The 23939-nt window shown below is 41.2% G+C and overlaps 2 long non-coding RNA genes across 2 annotated transcripts; both read right to left on the bottom strand.

The window, feature by feature from the left end:
* Positions 1-5108: 5108 nt before the first annotated feature.
* On the bottom strand, positions 5109-7603 carry LOC134450171 (uncharacterized). The gene is made up of 4 exons (XR_010035028.1): positions 7510-7603; positions 7343-7427; positions 7122-7207; positions 5109-5299 (listed from the first exon to the last, which is right to left on the bottom strand). It is a non-coding gene; the product is annotated as an uncharacterized LOC134450171 (long non-coding RNA).
* A 14525-nt stretch (positions 7604-22128) lies between these two features.
* Positions 22129-23195, bottom strand: LOC134450170 (uncharacterized). The gene is made up of 3 exons (XR_010035027.1): positions 23182-23195; positions 22385-22483; positions 22129-22221 (listed from the first exon to the last, which is right to left on the bottom strand). It is a non-coding gene; the product is annotated as an uncharacterized LOC134450170 (long non-coding RNA).
* Positions 23196-23939: the final 744 nt, after the last annotated feature.

The following is a 23939-nucleotide window of genomic DNA, read 5'->3' as shown; positions in this document are numbered from 1 at the left end:
GTGTGTGCGTGCGTGTGTGTGCATGTGTGTGTGTGTGTGCATGCGTGTGTGAGTGTGTCTGTGTGTGTGGGTACGTGCATGTGTGAGAATTCCTCAGTCCATCGATAAGGCAGGATGCACAAGTCTATCTCAACAGCCTCCTCTGCTGGCGAAGAAGTGTACACACACGTGTAGTGCACACACACTCAGCCATTCCCTCGTCCTCCTGGCAGATATGCAATATGTAATGGGGTAATTCATAATGACTTGCAGCCACCACCGTGACCCCAGGAAGCCGCCGTCTAATCCAGAGGCATCCATCTAGTCTCTCAAGGAGGGCAATGGGGAACCCTAGGGGGGCGTTGAGAAGGATACAGCTGAGAGGTGGTGGCGCTTAGTTGCCATTGGGGGCATTAGTAAAAAAACATGTTTTTAAACACACACACACACGCACGCACGCACGCACGCTTGCACACACACACACACACACACACACACACACACACACACACACACACACACACACACACACACACACACACACACAGGTACAGCTTCTCCAGCAGATGAATAACCCTCATAGGCAGCTGTGTATCCTCTGATATGGCAGTTAAGTTGACGGCCCGTTACAAAGTGTGCACACACACACACACACACACACACACACACACACACACACACACACACAAAGCGTGTGGCATGCGGCGTGCGGCGTGCGGCGTGCGGCGTGCGCGCGGCCGACCTTGTCATAACAATCCCTGTGAGCCTTTCCTGGTCACTGCCAAACACTGTCACCGTGTAAATGGCCACTAATCCTGGCCTGTCAAAACAGCCGTCACTTATCCCCCTACTGTATGTCTTGCCATCTCACCCCCCCTGTCTATCCCTCCCTCCCCCCTTCGCCCTGCATTATCCTACCTGGGCAGTCATGGGTAAGTGGTAAGGCCATCAGACTTGTAGACCAAAGGTTGCCGGTTGCGGACTCCCAACACGCCAGGTTGGTGGGGGGAGTAATTAACCAGTGCTATCCCCCATCCTGAGGTGCCCTGAACCTGCCGCACTCCTCCCTTGTGTCGCCTCTGGGGGCTGCCCCCTTGCACGGGTGAGACATAAATGCAATTTCAGTGTGAACAGTGAGCACTGTGTGCTGTGGAGTGCTGTGTTCCAATGACAATGACAATGTCAAATGTTTCCAAGGTGGGCTTTCACTAATATGAGGTAGTAGCCAGCGCAGCGGGTTGGGGGCAGAGCTGGACTGGGACCACAAAGTGCTGATGGAGTACATGGGGAACCCGGGTTCGAATACGGCCAAGGTCATAACCCAGCCCTTACTCTCTCTCTCTCTCTCTCTCTCTCTCTCTCTCTCTCTCTCTCTCTCTCTCTCTCCTTCTGTAAGACAGAAACGGATGCATACTTTCTCTCTCTATCTCTCTCTCACACACAGAGTTGTATTTATTTATTATGAATCAATTAATTAAATTAACATTAACAGCTTAGCATTTCACTAACATGTACTGGAAGACACTAGGAAATAACTAGAAAACACATAATTTTAAAAAACACTGGAATCATTTGAGTGAAATTAAAGCAGAACAAGAACCAATGTGCTATACTGTGCTATACCATGGTGCTTTTTAGGTGCATAGGGTTTTGGCACCCTCTAGTGGCAATAAAATGCCAATGTCATATTATTTATGCTTACTTACCAATATAGAAAACATACCTCTCAAATCAGCTAGAAAATATGGCAGAATCTACACAAGTTAATTCACAGGTTTTTCACAAGAAATTCATAATACATTTCGGTAACACTTTATAATAAGTACCCCTTTTTGAGCATTAGTTAACCCTTAGTTAAGCCTTATTTTAACATTAGTTAACCCATAGTGAAGCACAAGTTAGTCATTATGTAAGTATTATTTCTTATTTCTTAATCATTAACTACTAACGTTAGTAAATGGTTTGTGTGTACTGATGTAACTGTTCGCTAAGCAAAGTTAAAGTGGTAGTTCGCTATTTTAGACATTAAGCCTTGTTTGTGTGACTTCTGGGGTGAAGTAGAGATGTTCTCATCACAATTTTGACATTTGGTGCTGAACGGAGCATTTGGGTATTCAAGACTGCAGCCCCCCCACCTTTACATTGACTCCAATGAAGCACTCAAGCAATCGATCATAAAATGGCATTAAACTTTTGTTTGCAGAGACATGAAACTCACCGAGTGGTCAGAGGTGGGCAGCGATACGTTGGCTCGAAAAACACCGCGAAATACGCTTCCAGAGAAGATATATTCATTATTGTCCGTCTTCATTGATTGTATTGGTTTGACTAGTATTACTCCGCGCGACCGGAAATGGGGGTGCGTTTGTTTACGTTACTATCTATGGTTTGTATGCAAGCTGTAGTTTTTGTAGCCAGTCCCGCTCAAAGATAGCCGTTCTACCTCGCTCCTTGATGTCTACATAAACAACACACTATCGCTACCTACTGGCTGGATGTCTACTGCTATTCAACGGCGTCTGGGGAAAAATAGGTCCGCCAAATGCTTAACAACAGTTAGAAGGCATATTTCGCTGCAATTTTCGAGTCAATGTATCGCTGTTTACCACTGACCACACGGTGAGTTCCATGTCTTCTCAAACAAAAGTTTAATGCCATTTTATAATCGATTGCTTGAGTGCTCTATTGGAGTCAATGTAAAGGTGGGGGGGCTGCAGTCTTGGATACCCAAATGCTCCGTTCAACACCAAATGTCAAAATTGTGATGAGAACATCTCTACTTCACCCCATAAGTCACACAAACAGGGCTTAATGTCTAAAATAGCGAACTACCACTTTAAGCCTTAGTTAAGCCTTATTTTTAACATTAGTTAACCCTTACTGAATCACGAGTTAGACATTATGTAAGTATTATTTCTCATTTCTTAATCATTAACTTCTACCGTTAGTAAATGGTTTGTGTGTGCTGATGTAACTGTTCGCTAAGCAAAGTTAAGCCTTATTTTAACATTAGTCAACCCTTAGTGAATCACGAGTTAGTCATTATGCATTTCTTGGTAATGATTCGTTTATGGTGATTGAACTTTCTGATAAGCATTAGTAAACCATCATTAAAATGTCAGATAACCCACCTTTATTTATGAAAAAAACATGATCTCTTTGTTGCCTCCTACCACCTAACCATTACCAAGTACTATTAGGCATGTATGGCAACGGTTTGTAAACTCTTGCTATAGCATTAGTGAAATCTTAATTAACCCTTTTGTAATGGTTAGTGTGTGATGACTGGTAACATGGCAAACAGTAAGTTGAGGCTCATGTGACTGCCCCTCATGGATGTTTCTGGACATTAACAAATTACTTGATAAGCATTGCTTATGCATTATCAAGGATTTATAACCCATTACTTAAGTATATCTGGGGAACTGATCTAAAGTGAAAACCTTCCCATGCTTTACAACACATTAACAAATGACTTGTTAAGCATTGCTTATGCATTATCAAGGATTTACAACCCATTACTTAAGTATATCTGTGGAACTGATCTAAAGTGAAAGCCTGTTATGGCTTCACAACACATTAACAAATGATTTGATAAGCATTGCTTATGCATTACCAAGGATTTATAACCCATTACTTAAGTATATCTGGGGAACTGATCTAAAGTGAAAACCTGTTAAGGCTTTACAACACATTAACAAATGACTTGATAAGCATTGCTTATGCATTATCAAGAATGTTCAACTCATTACTCACTCATATCTGGGAAACGTTTAAAGTGAAAACCTTTCCATGCTTTCCAAAACATCAACAAATGACTTGATAAGCATTGCTTATGCATTATCAAGGATTTATAACCCATTATTTAAGTATACCTGGGGAACTGATCTAAAGTGAAAACCTGTTAAGGCTTTACAACACATTAAAAAATGACTTGATAAGCATTGCTTATGCATTATCAAGGATTTATAACCCATTACTTGAGTATATCTGGGGAACTGATCTAAAGTGAAAACCTGTTCAGGCTTTACAACGAATTAACAAATGACTTGATAAGCATTGCTTATGCATTATCAAGAATTTTCAACTCAAAACCAACTCATATCTGGCAAACTTTTAAAGTGAAAACCTTTCCATGCTTTCCAAAACATCAACAAATGACTTGATAAGCATTGCTTATGCATTATCAAGGATTTATATTCCCATTACTTAAGTATATCTGGGGAACTGATCTAAAGTGAAAACCTGTTAAGGCTTCACAACACATTAACAAATGACTTGATAAGCATTGCTTATGCATTATCGAGGATTTATAACCCATTACTTAAGTATATCTGGGGAACTGATCTAAAGTGAGAACCTGATAAGGCTTTACAACGCATTAACAAATGACTTGATAAGCATTGCTTATGCATTATCAAGGATTTAAACCCCATTACTAACGCATATCTGGGGAACTGATCTAAAGTGAAAACCTGTTAAGGCTTTACAACGCATTAACAAATGACTTGATAAGCATTGCTTATGCATTATCAAGGACTTACAACTCATTACTAACGCATATCTGGGGAACTTTTAAAGTGAAAATCTTTCCATGCTTTCCAAAACATCAAGAAATGACTTGTTGAGCATTGCTTATGCATGGGAGGCAACATCTGAGAGATCTTACTATTCTCATCAAAAATATTTACAAACCACTTACACAATACATTTGAGATGCGAGATGATGTGCTTCATGGTAAAGGTAACACAAGACAGACAACTTCAATATCTTTAACTATTTAATTTTTAAAAGTAACAGTTATCAGCTTAAACAGTAACACAATGAAGAAAGAGAGATGAGGACTAGCAAAATGAAGAGATTAGATGAGGGGAGAGCTTGTGGAGAAGAGAGGGAGGCAAGAGAAGAGATATAGTGCATTCATTAATCAAAATTTTCTACAAGGGCCGGTGGCGTTCATGTGTGCTTCGGATGTCAGTGTTTGGTATTTATGTAATTACCACATGAACAATTTAAAAGATATTTTAGCCCGTACTTTTGAGCTCAGCCACTTTGCACTGTAGTTCAGGATTTCCCAAAATAGTTTTTATAATAAAAATATATTGAGAGTCTGTAATACTGATCTAAAGTGAAAGCTGTAGAAACTGCATGATGACTTCTGTTCAGCTATGAAAATACTCCGGGTGTCGGCGGGCGTTATGGGAGAGAGGTGGCCGGGCGTTCACGGCCGCTATGGGAGATAAAGGGTTAAAGGAACTTCTCTGACGATGATGGTCCTTTGTAAAAAGTTTCAGGGGTAAACTGCCTTCATGATGCTACCTGTGAGGAAACAAACAAAAAAAGCACAGTTTTCAATTATGGGCAATATTATTGGACACAAGTCATGTAGAAAGCAATATGCACTAAGAAGCAGGAACTCAGACCGTTATCGACTTTTTCCATACACAGTCCCTTCCAAAGGGTTTGGAACAGAAAGGCGCATGACATTGGAGTATATCTCGTCTTATTTAAACCTACTATATAAACATGCCATAGGGTCATTTCACGTGAAATCAGACACTTTGGGACCCGACCGACACCAGTGTTAATTTCGTGACGAAATATTTTCGCCATAATTATCGTTAACGATTGTTTTTCCCCTGACGACAATAAAACGATAACGAAAAAAACAGCATGCGTTTGTACGAAAAATATAACGATATTGATTTATATTTTCGTCAAAAAAATAAAAATGTGACTACAATACCATCGGAGACGAAAACCAATAGGAAGCATTTTTGTTAATATGTCACTGAAACATTGAAAAATAATTTCCTGATCTTTCGCAAGTCGCGACCCATCTGCTCCGCGTCTCCCTCCCCTCCCTCACACACACAAACACGCAGGCACAGTGACAGGCAGCGTCGGTGCTGCACGCCCGTGACCTTTTTATAACAGCAGTAGCCTACTTTTCAGGGCAATCCTGGCTGGACAAAAATATTGTTGCCCATTTATCCATGACGAAGAAGTTTATGCAGTCATGAAATAGTGGTGGTGCTGTCTGTCCTAAAGTAGCAAACATCTTTCTCTAACGATGCCTTTTTTTTCTCCAGTCCCAGTCGCTTTCATGAACCTGCTACCCGACGGTCGTTGTCTGATCTTTTTTCAATGTTCGCTAATATTTGTAATTTAAGGGTCGTTATGCGTTGGTACAAGCCTTCTGATAAGAATCACTTTAGTGCTGATAGCAAAGGATTCGGAAGTGTGGAGTTTTGTGACTTGTTTCAGTCAAGGACACTGAAATAGGAAGTAAACGGCCTTTCCACGCTTTCATATGCGTTTTTCCAATAACATCTTGCGAATGCATGCAACATGGACACAACCATGTCAACGAGAGCGCGTATGCCATCACAACTTCGCATCAAGCAAATAATATGCAACAGCTTGCAATACGCGCACGAGGGAGAGAGAGAGAGAGAGAGAGAGAGAGAGAGAGAGAGAGAGAGACACGTCTTCCAACAGGTGCCTGTAGGCTACCCGCGACGCTCTTGATTACTGGTATACCCACAAGTATTTTTTCATAACGTGCAGTCCCGTTTTTCCCCGAAGTCGTAAAATATCGACAGAGCTTTATGAGTGTCGTGGCCATGATTTTTTTTACACATTGGACGCACTGGCTTATAAGACACTCTGGCAGTTTTTGACAATATTTCATGATTACAATATGTAATTTTAATCATTGATTTCCCCAAATTGTATTTTAGTTTGACAATTTTATAGAGAAGTGTAGACAAGAGGAAATGAATGTAATATTTTGGTTGACTAAAATTATTTTAGATTTCGTCGACAAAAATTTTATGAATTTTAGTCAGCTAAAACTAGACTAAGACAAAAATGATTTAGATGACTAAATTGTGACTAAAACTAAAATTGCATTTTCGTCAAGAGACTAAAACTAAATTAAAAAGTCCTCTCAAAATGAACACTGACCGACACAGATTTCAAATCATACTTGCTGTGCCTGATTAGTAGCAAGGTAGCACCCCAGAACTGCATTTGTGCGAATCTGACACCAATATTAAGGGAGAAACAGACTAGCGAAGGTTTACATATGAGGGTAGGGTATAGTCTACATGTTTCTGACATTGTCTCAGCAACTCACCCTATTGGACCATCCTCCATTCCTGGTTCCATCCCCCTGGGTGCTCGGTGCTGGCTGTGTCAACGTGCATGGGTGGCTACCCAACACTGTTCAAAAACATGATGAGATTTAGATGAGATTTAATATCAGACAAAATATTTATTATATATCACTAAAAGCAAATACTGTGTCAAGCCCTACATAGCCTAAATAAACGAAACAGTGCCAGCATGCATACTTACACTGGGTCTGCATCAGGGGGCACTTCCAGGAGATCTGGTCAATACTGTGTCACTGGTGTCAACAGTGAGTGGGCTGAACGTTCATCTGTACAATGTAAACAAACATTTAATTATTTCCCATACAGCTAAAACAATTACATGTTTATGACATTAGCTCACTAACTCACCCTATTGGGTCATCCTCCACTCCTGGGTCCATCCCCATGTGCCATGGGTGCCCGCTGCTGGCTGTGTCAACATGCATGGGTGGCTGGCTACCCAACACTGTTCAATAAATAAATAAATACATCAGCAGGTTCACAACGCCATGAATTATTTCTGAGGTCAGTAGCCGTAAGAAAGCTTGGGACAAATCATTCATGCAGTCATTTCAGAAGTCAGTAGGCTTAAGCTTACCTCATCTAAACATACAAAAAACAACATGACTCACTACAAAGACCTCAGAAAAGAAACTAACTTACATTTATGGTAGTCCAACACCGTTAGTAATGTGCCAATCTCTTTGCCTACATCTGCAATGCTACTCAACGTGACCCCCCCTCTCAGTTTGTTTACATCCGGCGTCCACCTCTTTCCTCAAGTATGTTCAACTGCAGTGTGCAGGGCGGGGGGCAGGTCAGGATCACATCTCCCTCCTCCCCCTGAGCACATCTCCCTCCTCCCCCCTGAGCACATCGACTGCCTCCCCCTTGTCATTCAGCTAAACTTCTACACGGGAAGAAAAATAGCTCTGGAAGTCACTGCACCGTGCAGAGCAAAGACGCAGAGTTTTCACAAATAAAATCGTAGATCCATTCTCTCTACTCCACTAATGTATAGGCCTAATGGTTTGGTGAGTGTAGGAAACACGAGCTGGGAGCTTTGATTGAAACTCGTGATGAACAGCACGCGAGCCTGGGGAAATTAATATAAGGACAGCTACATGTAGTAGGCCTATTTGTTAACGCATGGGTCTAATTTGAATATTTTTTAAGTGTATCTTCTTAGTATCTTAGTTTGAAGACCAGATATGTGGTGCCAGTTTCTAAAAATCGAAAGATGGGTACAAGAAAAGTGCAGTAAAACGCCTGTGCAGTGGCGAATTATTCCATGTGTGATCCGCTCGAAATTAAACATAGGTACCCATCATTGAAAACGAAAGCATGAGCACATTCTTCAAAGTCCCAAAGCCTGGATGCTGTCGCCACAATCTCTTTAGGATTGGGGACTGGACTCTGAGCAGGCCATTGCAGTAGCCTTTGGTATCCTTCGCGCATCTGCCCCGCTTCCAAACTGACACCCTGACACATGACACATTTAGCATTAACCTTTTGTTTTTAACCGTCTAACAGCGCATACCATTATCATTAAATCAATGGAACCTAAAGCAGTTGCAGAGACCGTTTCATATTGGATCAATCCCTTCTCCTTTACTATGAAAGAGAAAGTAAGGTCAAGGACAAATTATTCTATGTAAATGGAAATAAACACTCATGCATTTGGTTGTCAAGTCTGTCGCCCTGAAAGTTCTACTAGCCTACATGCATATGATAGAGGCACGCCCGATTAGCCTACGTGCGCATAGCCTACATTATTCTGCAGTTGGCATAATTCATAGGTTACAAATTTACAGATAGGCCTAGCAATAGATGACAAAAATACCCTGTACCGAAATTCTAAGCATCTGCCTCGCCATCAATTGTATCGAAACGAGTCACCTCGTCATCTGCTCCACTCCCATGGTTTTTAAAATGTAGGCTATTTCCCGCTGCCTTCCCTTTGTTATTGATCCGAAAACATTCCTTTTCTAAATTGGGCTACTCTCCTCTTGTGGGGAAGGAACACGTGTGAAAGGGGAAAGTAATTAAAAATTACCCTAGCGTGGGGAATATCTCTCTCTTTCTCTCTCTCTCTCTTTTACGCACGAAGTTGACAGGTGGCTAGCCTGTGATGATCAGCAGGGGGAAATAGACGCGTGATGCGACATATGTCGATTCAGCATAGAAATGCTTCGCAAGTTTTTGTTTTTAAACTTCCATTCCAACGTAGTAGGCCTATAGGGCCAAAGGAACATTAAATAATCACAACGTCGGCTACCAAACGCGCGTCAAGTTGGACGCCAGCACAGCAATATTCTATCTTGATAGAACAGGTTCCTACAACTTTACCGACAATAATAGATTTAAAAAAGTACCCTACCATAACGGCAGATAAGCGGGATAACGGCCTTCGAGGTCGACCGGTTATACGAAATGAATGGCTTGGCGGAGGCAACTTTCTCTCCGCGCTGAGCGCGTCGCCAAAGTTCAAAGCCGCCGCCTCGCCATTAATTTCGTATAACCGGTCACCTCGTCGGCCGTTATCCCTTACTTATTTAGCACTCCAAACGACGAGACACGATACAAACTGTGTGCATAGAATACAGTGTAGGCTACTATGCATTCGCCGGAGAAGACATTTGGCGCAAATTCTCAAATAGGGTGACGTCGGGATGGCGTGGGACTGTACAGACTACCATAATAGGAGAAATAGGAGGGGCGAGATCCAAAATGGGAGGGGCGGGATCTCAGAGATCCAGACCTGCCCACTTCTGCAAACTGCAGTTGGATGCTACTCTCTTTCCTGGTGAACCAGAAGCTATGTGTTGACGCCCAGGGGGCTGGGCTACTGGTTCACCAGGAAAGTCCACCTCTCCCCAATGCAATGAATTAGCTATGCACGATGGGCATGAGATTGTGTATCTTGCAAGCGACAGGGATTCATCTTTCAAATAAGAAAGGACTATGCAGGCAATTGCATGTCTGTTCAGTGAATATCAAAACATTTTAGCAGCCAAACTTACTTGGATGCAACAGCAGCAGCGGCAGCAGCAGGAGTAGGCAGTAGGCAGCAGCAGGCAGGCAGCTCATCGCATACTCTTCTCGCATTCGCTCCAACTTCTCGTGTCAACTTTGATTAATACTTCCGACACTGTCAACATCCACATGCCAATACGTCCGCGAAAACACCTTGAAATGACGACTCTTCTCCGTTTAGACTTGTAATTGTCCTTCAGCAATATAAACCGTGAACACTGAACAAGACACTGCTTCCTCAAAGTTTAATGTGTCCTGTAGGTGCCCAACGCGTTCCGCCTGCCTGATCCGTTCCTTTATGACTTTCACGTTTTAAATGTTTATTTTGCAGCCACCAGAACATTAACACAAAGAGATATGTTATATATTTAAATTATATATTTACTTGATATCGTTGTTTTACATCAAACGCGTGTGTCGTTGTAATTAATAGAATATTGTGCTCTGAATAGTCAGTTGGTTAGCTGACCAGTTGGTGACCTTATTAGCGTTTCTGTAACGGTTATATATTATTATAAAACAGACAGTTTAAAACGCAAACTTCCTCCTGCAAAATAAACACTTAAAACGAGAAAGTAAAAAATTAACGGAACAAATCAGGCAATTTCTCTTCCGTATACGTCATACTGCGCATGTGCAGTGTGCAAAGGGAACGGATCAGGCAGGCAGAACCCGTTGGGCACCGACATGTCCCCTCAAAGAACGTCCCCTGGAAACGCATCACTGATCACAAAACAACATCCGGTCGATTAACCACTTCCTGGAATATTTGAATCATCAGAGACGATGCTAATTAGACTAGAGAATCTTTGATATTACCCCTGTAATTAAGAGATCAGAGATGTCTAAAACTAGTGAAAAAGAGTTACAAAGTTAATTGTGTTTCCTGCTGGCCATTTTCGGTTGGTTTGACAGAGAGTAATGAGTATGACTGAGCTGTATTTTACCGCGATTTCAACGTTGTGTCATTTCAACAGTATTCTGGTCAAGGTAAAATAAAATAAAATATATATATAGGCCTAGCCTATATTAAAAACGTTTAAAAAAATAAAAATAAAAAAAAACAATGTCACTGTTAGTTGTACAGCAGATACCCACACATATGAGGTATCAAAATTATGGTTGAGATGTCTAGTTTTCAAAAAAAAAAAAACTTGGGTTGGACTTTCAGTTATGGTGCTGTTGTTTACAAATTGTGTCAGAGTGAATTCTGAGGGTTAACATTACTTGTCCACCTAAGCAGTTGTATGTCTCTATGCAAGTGGGTTTTGAGTACTCTATTAGTTGTAGAGAACAATATTGCTTAGCACATTTTGTTAACTAGCAGGCTAACTAGCGATTTCTGCTATTTTGCTCTGTGCTTGCAATGGCTCAAATGGAGGGGAATGTTTTGCGCTTAGTGTAAGCTTAATCTACCTTTTGGCAGTAGCCTACAAATAACAAAATTAATGTTTAAACTGTGCTTTTTTATTTGTTTCCTCACTGGTAGCATCATGAAGGCAGTTTACCCTTAAAAAAAGGACCATCATCGTCAGAAAAGTTCCTTTAACCCTTTAGCTCCCATAGAGGCCGTGAACGTCCGGCCACCTCTCTCCCATAACGCCCGCCGACACCCGGAGTATTTTCATAGCTGAACAGAAGTCATCATGCAGTTTCTACAGCTTTCACTTTAGATCACTATTACAGACCCTCAATAGCTATATTTTTATTATAAAAAATATTTTGGGGAGAACCTGAACTACAGTGCAAAGTGGCTGAGCTCAAAAGTAGCCTACGGGCTCACTGCTGCTGCCCAGTAGAAAATATCTTTTAAATGCAGTACAGTTCCTAATTGTGCGTTCATGTGGTAATTACGTAAATACCAAACACTGACATCCGAAGCACACATGAACGCCACCGGCCCTTGTAGAAAATTTTGATTAACGACTTTACGAGCTGATGACGTACACAACAGCTGGCTCTACTCTCACCATGGCAACCGCTAAGTTGAAATACTCAAAAACCGGCATTCAGTATGTTCAGATAGTCATGGTAAATGACTGTCAGAAAATATTCAGCATTTTTACCTTTTGACTTCCTAATTCATTTGCTTGCTGTAGCTGATGAACAACAGTCTATTATCGTTTTATTAACAAAAAAAATGGCCAGAGTCTCACTCTGGTCCACCATCTTTAAGTTGTAAACAACAACAAAATAGCACATGAACGCAACGCACTTGTAAATACCACTTCACAACTAGATAATATCTACTAGATAAGACCACATGAATGCACTTTATCTCTTCTCTTGCCTCCCTCTCCTCTCCACAAGCTCTCCCCTCATCTAATCTCTTAATTTTGCTAGTCCTCATCTCTCTTTCTTCATTGTGTTATTGTTTAAGCTGATAATTGTTATCTTTTAAAAATTAAATAGTTAAAGATATTGAAGTTGTCTGTCTTGTGTTACCGTTACCATGAAGGACATCAGCTCACATCTCAAATGTATTGTGTAAGTCAGTATCACTATGCCCTGAAGAAGGCTCAACTGCCGCTACGCGTGGGCAATTTTAAAAGTCCTTAATGGACATGTCATAATAATAAAGACATTTTAGCTATACTTTTTGGAGTGCCTTGGTGAAGAAAAGTTTTTTCTCTTTTCAAGCAACTGTATTGTGTAAGTGGTTTGTAAATGTTTTGATGAGAATAGTAAGATCTCTCAGATGTTGCCTCCCATGCATAAGCAATGCTCAACAAGTCATTTGTTGATGTTTTGGAAAGCATGGAAAGATTTTCACTTTAAAAGTTCCCCAGATATGCGTTAGTAATGAGTTGTAAGTCCTTGATCATGCATAAGCAATGCTTATCAAGTCATGTGTTAATGCGTTGTAAAGCCTTATCAGGTTCTCACTTTAGATCAGTTCCCCAGATATACTTAAGTAATGGGTTATAAATCCCTGATAATGCACAAGCAATGCTTATCAAGTCATTTGTTAATGTGTTGTGAAGCCTTAACAGGTTTTCACTTTAGATCAGTTCCCCAGATATACTTAAGTAATGGGTTATAAATCCTTGATAATGCATAAGCAATGCTTATCAAGTCATTTGTTGATGTTTTGGAAAGCATGGACAGGTTTTCACTTTAAACGTTTCCCAGATATGAGTGAGTAATGAGTTGAAAATTCTTGATAATGCATAAGCAATGCTTATCAAGTCATTTGTTAATGTGTTGTAAAGCCTTAACAGGTTTTCACTTTAGATCAGTTCCCCAGATATACTTAAGTAATGGGTTATAAATCCTTGATAATGCACAAGCAATGCTTATCAAGTCATTTGTTAATGTGTTGTGAAGCCTTAACAGGTTTTCACCTTAGATCAGTTCCCCAGATATACTCAAGTAATGGGTTATAAATCCTTGATAATGCATAAGCAATGCTTATCAAGTCATTTGTTGATGTTTTGGAAAGCATGGACAGGTTTTCACTTTAAACGTTTCCCAGATATGAGTGAGTAATGAGTTGAAAATTCTTGATAATGCATAAGCAATGCTTATCAAGTCATTTGTTAATGTGTTGTAAAGCCTTAACAGGTTTTCACTTTAGATCAGTTCCCCAGATATACTTAAGTAATGGGTTATAAATCCTTGATAATGCATAAGCAATGCTTATCAAATCATTTGTTAATGTGTTGTGAAGCCATAACAGGCTTTCACTTTAGATCAGTTCCCCAGATATACTTAAGTAATGGGTTATAAATCCTTGATAATGCATAAGCAATGCTTATCAAATCATTTGTTAATGTGTTGTGAAGCCATAACAGGCTTTCACTTTAGATCAGTTCCCCAGATATACTTAAGTAATGGGTTGTAAATCCTTGATAATGCATAAGCAATGCTTAACAAGTCATTTGTTAATGTGTTGTAAAGCATGGGAAGGTTTTCACTTTAGATCAGTTCCCCAGATGTACTTAAGTAATGGGTTATAAATCCTTGATAATGCATAAGCAATGCTTATCAAGTCATTTGTTAATGTCCAGAAACATCCATGAGGGGCAGTCACATGAGCCTCAACTTACTGTTTGCCATGTTACCAGTCATCACACACTAACCATTACAGAAGGGTTAATTAAGATTTCACTAATGCTAAAGCAAGAGTTTACAAACCGTTGCCATACATGCCTAATAGTACTTGGTAATGGTTAGGTGGTAGGAGGCAACAAAGAGATCATGTTTTTTTCATAAATAAAGGTGGGTTATCTGACATTTTAATGATGGTTTACTAATGCTTATCAGAAAGTTCAATCACCATAAACGAATCATTACCAAGAAATGCATAATGACTAACTCGTGATTCACTAAGGGTTGACTAATGTTAAAATAAGGCTTAACTAAGGCTTAACTTTGCTTAGCGAACAGTTACATCAGCACACACAAACCATTTACTAACGGTAGAAGTTAATGATTAAGAAATGAGAAATAATACTTACATAATGACTAACTCGTGATTCAGTAACGGTTAACTAATGTTAAAAATAAGGCTTAACTAAGGCTTAACTTTACTTAGCGAACAGTTACATCAGTACACACAAACCATTTACTAACGGTAGTAGTTAATGATTAAGAAATAAGAAATAACACTTACATAATGACTAACTTGTGCTTCACTAAGGGTTAACTAATGTTAAAATAAGGCTTAACTAAGGGTTAACTAATGCTCAAAAAGGGGTACTTAATATAAAGTGTTACCTACATTTCTCTTATTCAACAACTCACTTCCACGTTTGCAATTCAAAATGTAACCTACATATATCCCCAGCCCCCGACCTGAAGCAGCTAGACCAGTGTTTTTCATTTGGGCTCGCCTGAAATGTCTGAAAGGCTGTGAAGAAAGTATACTGATAAACATTAATTAATAAAACATAGCTACTCAATATTGTCTTTGAAACACCATTTACAATCTTAGACTGTCATAAATATCTATAGGTAATGCCCTAGTCTTGTGGTCTCCAATTATTTTTCTCCAAGGGCCAAATTATGTCGCGCAAGAGAGGCTGTGGGCCAAACCAATGCCCCAACCCAATGAGAAACAAGTTAGATGTCTAGACAAAGAACACATTTCGCTTTTCTGTCTTCCCTTCTTGTCAATGTCTGTTATGAGACTGTTAGCATAAGATCTAACTCTCTGTGAATGCTTTGGAGAGATATGAGATATGAAGTTTTAGTGATCAAAAATCAATCATATTTATGTTTTCATTTGTTCTGACCTCATGGCGGGCCAAATGTTTGCCATGCCCGGGCCGGATTTGGCCTGCGGGCCTTAGTTTGGAGACCAAGGCCCTAGACCTTACGCAGCTCAGTCATGTTCTTCTTTCTGTAGTGAAAATGTGTATGGGGTCCCCAGAAACCTGGGGTGTATTTCTCAAAACCAAAGTTGCTTACTACATTAGCTACTTTGTTGGTTTCAATGCATTTTCCCATTGACAACTACTGAAGTTGCTAACAGGCTAACAACTTCTCTTTTGAGAAATGCACCCCTGGGATGTCAAAATGGGGTCCCATGCCAAAATAAAGATTGGAACCACTGAGCTAGACCTGAATGGTGGCAGGCATTACAAAGGCCTCAACACCCCAGAGCATACCCAGACGCTGCTGCTGCCTTTGTGTGTCTGCAGGTTTGGCTCCTTGTGCCTTTGGCTCTGCATGTGTTCACATTACTCAGTGGCTCTGACAGACGCCTGGAACACTAAGAGACATTCTGTTGCCCACACCAGAGGCCTGAGCTATGTCATATTGCTGCATTTGCTGCATTACGGCATTTGCTGAATCGATTATTGAATTGTCCTGCCCTGCATTGCAATGCATTGCTGAATTGATGTTGACACCACTACTTATCCCTCTATGTCATGTTGCCTCACCCCACCGCCTATCCCTTCTCCCTCCTTGAATTATCCTACCTGGCTAGGGGTTAGGCAGCCATAGCCAAATGGTTAAGGAGATGGGCCTCTCAGATCAGAGGGTTGCAGGTTCGAATCCCACCCTTCCACTCCCTCCTGTGCTCTATGGGTCTGGGTTGCTTTTGAGCAAGGCACATAACCCCACATTGCTTCAGGGACAATAACCAATACCCTGTAAACGGTGGGTGCTGTGGTGCACCACGTAGAGCAGCCGCACCATACACAGTAACAGTACTTGGAGAACCAGGGTTCGAGTACAGCCGAGGTCATTTCCCAGCTCTCTCTCTCTCTCTCTCTCTCACACACACACACACACACACACACACACACACACACACACACACACACGGATATGTCATTTCCCAGCTCTTACCCCATCTCTCTCTCTCTCACACACACACACACAGTTTTATTAATGAATTTATTTATTTGTGCATTTATTTATTCTAATTTAATCTGATAGTTCATCTTCATTAACAACTAAGCAACTCACTAACATGTACTGGAAGACACTACGAAATAATTAGGCCTATAAAACACATAGGCCTACTATACTAATAATAAAAAAACAAAACACCGGAACCATGAAGCTGAAATGAAGCTGAACGAGAACCAATGCAGTACTGTACTGTACCATGAAGCTTTACAGGTAAATAGAGTTTTGGCACACTCTAGTGGCAATAAAATGCCACCTCATGTTATTCATGCTTTCTTACCAATAGGTACATTTATATTGAAAACATGCCTCTGAAATCAGCTTTAAAATATGGCCGAAGTTTTTCACAAGAAATTCATAATATCAACAACTCAATTCCACGTTTGCAATTAAAAATGGAGCCTACATATATCCTCCGCCCCCGACCTGAAGCAGCTAGACCTCATTGGTGCCAGACATGACAAAGGCCTTGACAACACAGAGGATACCCAGACGCTGCTGCTGCCTTTGTGTGTCTGCACATTACTCAGGGGCTCTGACAGACGCCTGGAACAGTAAAAGACTTATGTTGCCCACACCAGGCCTGAGCTAAGGGGTGCAGCATAGTCATAGTCATGCATACACACAAATAGTCTGTCAATGCCCAAAAACTGCGTTGTCAATTTTTCCCTTTGTTTTGTGAATTTTCTGGAAGCACCTGACTTCCCTTTCCTGTGCCTTTGTGTTTGTGTTTGTGTGTGTGTGTGTGTGTGTGTGTGTGTGTGTGTGTGTGTGTGTGTGTGTGTGTGTGTGTGTGTGTGTGTGTGTGTGTGTGTGTGTGTGTGTGTGTGTGCACATGCAGCAGGTTTCAATATAACAACAAAGGGTTGGCTGAAATTGGCTGTCAGCATTACTGTATCTTTTATCATTCAGTTTGAGGTTTCACTATTTCAACCTACACTGCATGCAATGCAAGCAAACAATGTGTTGCAAAAGGATGAAGAAGAAAACAAGAACAGCAGTGCAGAAGACACGTTTTATTACCATTCCACTCCTGTCCCTTTGGAGGTTTTTTTTAGGTCATTATGATATACTTACCACCGGTATAACTTGCCATCAGTTTATCAGCTGCAAATCACCTTAGCGTTCCTCACCAAATGTGATATATCATATTATTTTTATGTTAAAGGACAAGTGCCCTTTTTGAATATCTAGCCCCTTTTCTGAATTGTCTGTAATAGAGTGGTACTGTCCCATCTTTTGTGTGCGGCTGTCCGTTATTTGGATAATTCATATTTGTCTCAACCGGCTTTAGAATGAAAGATACCCGATTGATCCCTTATATCCGATCTTACAGTACGGTAGACAGAGTTACATAGCCAGACTGCTCCCTTTCAATCTTCTGTGCTAACCCTGTTACATAGATATTTGACAATTGAATGGTCAATGGACAATTCTGGTCTGTCAGCTTGTAACAGAGAGAGGTGATAGTAAATAACACACAGGGCTGCAGGAAGGCTTCTAGCTAGAGTATTTATTTTATTATTTGCTTACAAAATCAAAATGGTGTGCAGAGCTGGCTCAGTGGATTTCATTTCAAATAAATGCAAGTTAAAGTGTGTAGTCCAGAAATACAAAAAGTGCACAATATTTAACTGCCGCTTTATACAGTAGATTTTGATTGTTGCCCCTATCGTACAGGAAGGTCAAAATAACAACATACTGAAATATCTGGCTGGCGCAAAAAATCATCAGAAAGTTATCATAAAATAATAGATTTCTCTTATTTCTTTAAGACATCACTACCTGATAGAGAGAGGGGGTGGGGGAAGGTGGGGACTGTGGGATCCCAGAGGGACGGGTGTGTGTGTGTGTGTGTGTGTGTGTGTGTGCGCGTGTCTGTCTCTCAGTGCGTGTGTATGTGCGTGTGTGTGTGTGTGTGTGTGTCTGTGTGCGCAGGGCTGCTGACAGCTTTGGCCGGGCCCAAAGTAATCTGAAAGGGCCCCAATTTTACACACTTCTGTGTGTGTGCGTGCATGCGTGCATGCGTGCGTGCGTGTATGTCTGTCTTTCTGTCTGTGTTGCTGTGTATGTGTGTGTGTGTGTGTGTGTGTGTGTGCGTGCATCAGAGCATGGCAACCCGACCGAAGCCCGACGGGCCGGGTCGGAACCCGACGGACCGGGCCGGACTCGGACAAAAAAAATAGAATATCTGTCGGACTTGGGTCGGACTCGGGCTTGAAGCAAACAGACATTGTGAAAATTGTAAGCAACCAGAGGAAACGTTTCAGTTAATGCAAACGGCAGTTTTGTGATAAAAAAATAAGTAATTGAATATGCATAAATGAAAATGTTGGTAGGCTACTCGTGCGAGTGATTATTATTAGGCTCGTTTGCAACCACGCAGCAAAAGATTTGATCAAAATGTGATTTGCTTGGTCATAAAAAGGAGGGGATAACTGCGTCGCAACCAAGCTGGACACATCAGGACGACGAGATTTCAACAGCGGCAAAGAAGGTGGATCTATAGGTCTTTGGGTGGATCTACCTTTTTTGACAGCGGGTGTACCAGGGCGCCCTCTCGTGGAATTAAGTCATCATGGCGCTAATTCCATGACGTGCTTACCATCGTCGGCACATACTTGTGAAATCCGAGACAATCTCTGCGTTTCGGAGAGAAATCGGGTGGTCTTGAGGTAGAGATACAGGATACCACTCAGTGAATCGTGGTACAAGTCTTAGTTAAATTTGTGATGATTTGGCTTCACTTCCATGTAATAATTCAGTTAATTAGTACTCACTTTAGGCTATTCATTGTGTGTTTTGGGACCAAAGTCGTCATTCAGATAGGACCGTTTTAAAATTACTTAACAGCGCCAACCCATCCTGCGAGGATTGAACCCAGGTGTTCAATATGTAGCTTTACCATGGCGCGCCAACCATAAAGGCCACTCTGTTTCGTGCACTTTCATACATTGAAGACAAGATAAGTCTCTCGCAACGGCTCTGTTTCCACATTAACCATCAGCAAGTAAAGACTACCTGTGTTTCAATGCAGTTTCGAACCGGGGACCTCACGATTGGAAGTCAAGCGCGCAACCACTACTCTAACCGTCGGACAGGCGGCCCACGGAATAGTACTGGATTTGTAACCAAGGGCATACACACCTAACGTGGCGAAGATGGAGCATCTGACGACAGGGTGGTTTGTTTCTCTTTTTTACTGTTGTAAGTGGGTTGTGCGACCATACATATGGATGATACCACTCTGAGTATGCTGCATTTGTGCATGAAATGCATTTCAGCATGTAGAAAATGAAGCACGTTCAACTACACACACATGAATCACATGAGCTATGAACACCAATCACGGCAGATTCCTCACATCATGGAGGAGGTCTTCTGCCCAGCGCAGTAGGTTTCTGCTACTGCGTAGCTGCTTGACAAAACTTTTGTTCCCGCGATGGTTCAACGCCATGTGACACGACTGCCGCGCAGAGGTCACTCCCTTCAACTGCGTCGTGAACGGCAAATTCTAACCATGATGCTTCACGCAGACACACTGAGCATGCTCGCTGCCTAGCAAATTTTCAACTTCGTCAAAATTACGCCATCACGAACGCCCTTAGTAACGTAACAAAATGCTTCCATAGCCGTGCTGACTGCATCCAAACGTATTCGTTAGTTTTCGCCTTTCTTATCCTCTCACACCCCTCCCATGCATTTGACAACAAGAAGGAATTCTCAGGCTAAGGACAAGAAAATGGAAAAATAGAAATAGAAAGCCTTTTATTGTTGTCATACACCGTATGATGAGATAATATTAGCCCCCCTACAAGGTGCACACAGTCCTTGATAGATGAACAGAGTCCTTATTGCAAGTATAATTATGTGTTGAGAATTGTGACAGCTTTGGGGAAGAAGCTTTTAGTCTTTTAGTCTATTGGGTTAAGTTATTGGCTGGTAATGACCTGTGTAGCCTACCAGAGGGCAACAGTGTGAGCAGATGGAAGCTAGGGTGGAAGCCCCATGAGATGTACTGTATACTGTACTGTATATGGAGGTTATATGATTGTTATCACTAACTTTTATTAGGAGAATATCATCATTCTGAAATTATAAAATAATGATATACACCTAACATTTGATTCAAATTCTGGGTGTAATATATCCTGTCCATTGCAGTCATTGGCCAGCTCACTGCTTATTACAATGTACAGTAGGGCAGTGGTTTAGTTAATTACTTTATATTATAGTGGTAGGGCCTATTTAGTGGTATTTATTGGTATTCTTTTTTCAGATCTAGAGCATATGGGGTCCCGACCACAGTGTTGAAAAACACTGATGTAGGCTAATACTTTCAGGATTGAGAAAAAAAGTTTTTTAAATAAATGTAATTGAAATTGTATTTTAGGTGCACAAACAGTGGTTAAAATAGCCTTATATAGGCCTTGCTAAGAGGGCGAGCCCTTCTTGTGTGTGATGTTTAATTTCAGATAGTAGCAGACCTGAATCAGCCCTGTATTTCTATCTCTCCACGAGTGCTGTGTATTTTCCAAATGCACCAAGGCCAACTGTTGCTGCACAGAACAGACTTTTGACTTAAAGGGACACTGTGCAGGAAATGGTCAAAAAAGGTACTGCAACTATGATGCTCATTGAAACGAATTCGAGACGATTCGTCTAATGAATTGCTGAGAGGGGACCATTCGAACAAAACGTTGGACCATTCGTAGAAGGCATGGGGCGTTTCGTGCAGTACCTGCGGATCTTTCGTAGAAGACCTAAGGACGTTACGTTCAACCCATGCAGACCTTTCGTGTAACTGGGCAGACGTTTAGTGTAGTCTGCCTATTTTATTAGCCTATTATTTTTTATATTTTATCAAACTTGTGTGCCTACCACCACAATGCAATGAAAACAAAAATCGAACCATGTAGAAAGTGTGTGCGTGCGTCTCTATTTTTTTAATTATTTTTTTTTATTTTAGTTCAGGCTGCTTTTTTATCATTAGGCCTATTTTATAGCCTATTTTATAAATATACTATATCGTAGCAGCCCACACAGCAAAAGTACACCGTAATGGATCCGCCCCGGAGTCCACCATCCGGAGGTCATCCTCCGGAACGGATCCGGTAAACGGGGCCGTATCGGCGTCCACTTGCACGCCGCCTATCATCCGACGCGGAGGCGTGGTGCGGACTCAAAAGGGACCCGTTTGTCACCCGCAACGGATCCGCGTGCAGAAGCGTACCTCCGCAGTGAGCCCGGTTCGGAGGCGCGACATCCGATGCGGACTCATTCCGTGTCCATTTATTGCATCCGTCACGGTTCCACTACTTTTTATCAGTTACGGACCCATTTCGGACTCATAGATGTTCCGGGCCGGGACCATTTTGGATCCGTGCTCATAAAGTTACTTTCTTATTATGCTATAATCCCAATAAACGAACATTAAAGCAGTTAACCGTTTCAAACAGCATTTAGATTTAATTCTACAGATAACACAGACCTGGCCTAGACACCGTTTAAATAAGAACCCGAAAAAAACACAACCTGACGAAGAACTTCACTCATCATGATTTTTTTATTTATCTTGACGTTATTTTTGTCTCACTGTCATGTTGAACAATCGCGTGTCGTGGCTGCCTTCTCTTCCTTCCCTCATCAGTCGACGGGGAAACATCACATCAGCGCTCCGATCTGAAAAAGTAACAGAGCTAAACTTTAACAGAGCTTTCATTTAAATTTCGTAAGATGACAATCAGACATTGCATTGCATATGGAATGGACAACGCTCTTTCACATCTCTATCCCGTGACAGTAATGATGTTGAATATTATAAGATGTACAATGTCCTACTTACTCTTGGTCGTAAAAGCCGGGAGGCAGGCGGGCATCACCGTAGCAGGGTGGATTACAGCTGGCTAGCCCTGTCCGACCCAGAGGTAATTCCACCTGTTTACTGTTGCACACGATTAAGGACAAATTCAGATATTTGTAGCCCAACCACGGACATCTGTATCAAACTATGAGCCCAGCTACTTCATTCATTCACCAATGATGGACATATGGGACGAGGGCGCAGTTCATGGCCATCCATTAATTGCTAATAAATAATTAGCCTGGATTTCGTTAACGTGAGGAGAAATGATGCCACCGCTTTAGGATTTGTACCGTTAAAAACACAGTTGGTGCCAAACCTGTTGAGAGCATCACCAATCCGTGTAAAAGTGTACCACGAGCCAAATTCAGACCAATATAGCCGTTTCACAAGAGTATTTGAACACTTAGACCTACGTTTAACTTTACACAAGTTTGCTTCAGTCAACTGGTTTGCTAGTAGCTGGCTAGCAAGCTAACGTAAACAAGGCTGTTAAAATGGGCACAATGTAGATATTTTTTATTCAACTGCACTTCCTCCATGTATCGGATGGCATCATATTTTAACAGCATTTAGGAAATACTACAATAGCCAATGTAGTTCTCCATGTCTTTGAATGAATGAACTGTCTCGTTTTGAAATCAACTAGGGTTAACATACACTTTTAAAGTCATAAAACAAAATCCTACGAAATATCAATAAGCATTGATAGTATAAAAGCTTCAGATATACTTTTTGTACCTTTGTGTATCACCTAATATAAATAAATCAATACTTACTGGAGAGCGCTGTTTAGGCCTTGAGCCAAGGCCCCAAATTTTGGCCATCGGTGGCATCTGGGGGGGGGAATGCTAACAAATTTTTTTGGTAAGGTATATCCCCCCACTACTAGCAAAAGCCTGATAGCAGTCACGGGGTGGTAGCAAAACCACTTTTTTCGGCTCTTGAAGTGACTACCCCCCTCTATTAAATTCCATGTTTGAATTCGGATGCATGTCTAGTTCAGGCTCATTTCGTGGGGTATTGCCAATACTCTATACCATGGTGCCTGGTATTACTGGAAAGGGGACCTTTCAGGCTTTCATTTAAGATCATTGGTGAATCTGTCTGACATACACAGAGGTCACAGCACTTCATTAAATCAGACATAGCTAACATTTTCCAACAACTCTTGGCTAAACTGTCTGCTTTCGTTTATCTCTGTGGCGTGAAAGAACACCAAGGACACAAAATTGGACAACCTCAATACTCTTTGGAGTCTGCTGATTCAGAAAATGTATAATATGCCCATACAATTGTTTTGTATGCGTTTGTAAGAGCGTTAAAATTTGAATTGTGCAACCAGCAAAGGTCTTCAAAATAATAGCCAATACATGCAGGTCATCTGTTGGAAGTATTGGGCCTTTTTCCTTCCAAAGTTTCTGCTTGGCATCACTGCTTGGCATTAGGCCTTCATTTAAGATCATTACTAAATCTGTCTGACATACTCAGAGGTCACAGCACTTCATTAAACCAGAAATAATAATAACAAATGTCG

The sequence above is a fragment of the Engraulis encrasicolus genome, chromosome 6, assembly GCF_034702125.1.
Source record: "Engraulis encrasicolus isolate BLACKSEA-1 chromosome 6, IST_EnEncr_1.0, whole genome shotgun sequence".
Taxonomy (NCBI): domain Eukaryota; kingdom Metazoa; phylum Chordata; class Actinopteri; order Clupeiformes; family Engraulidae; genus Engraulis; species Engraulis encrasicolus.
Note: the sequence above shows the minus strand (reverse complement) of the source record. Positions and strands in the feature narration are given on the sequence as shown.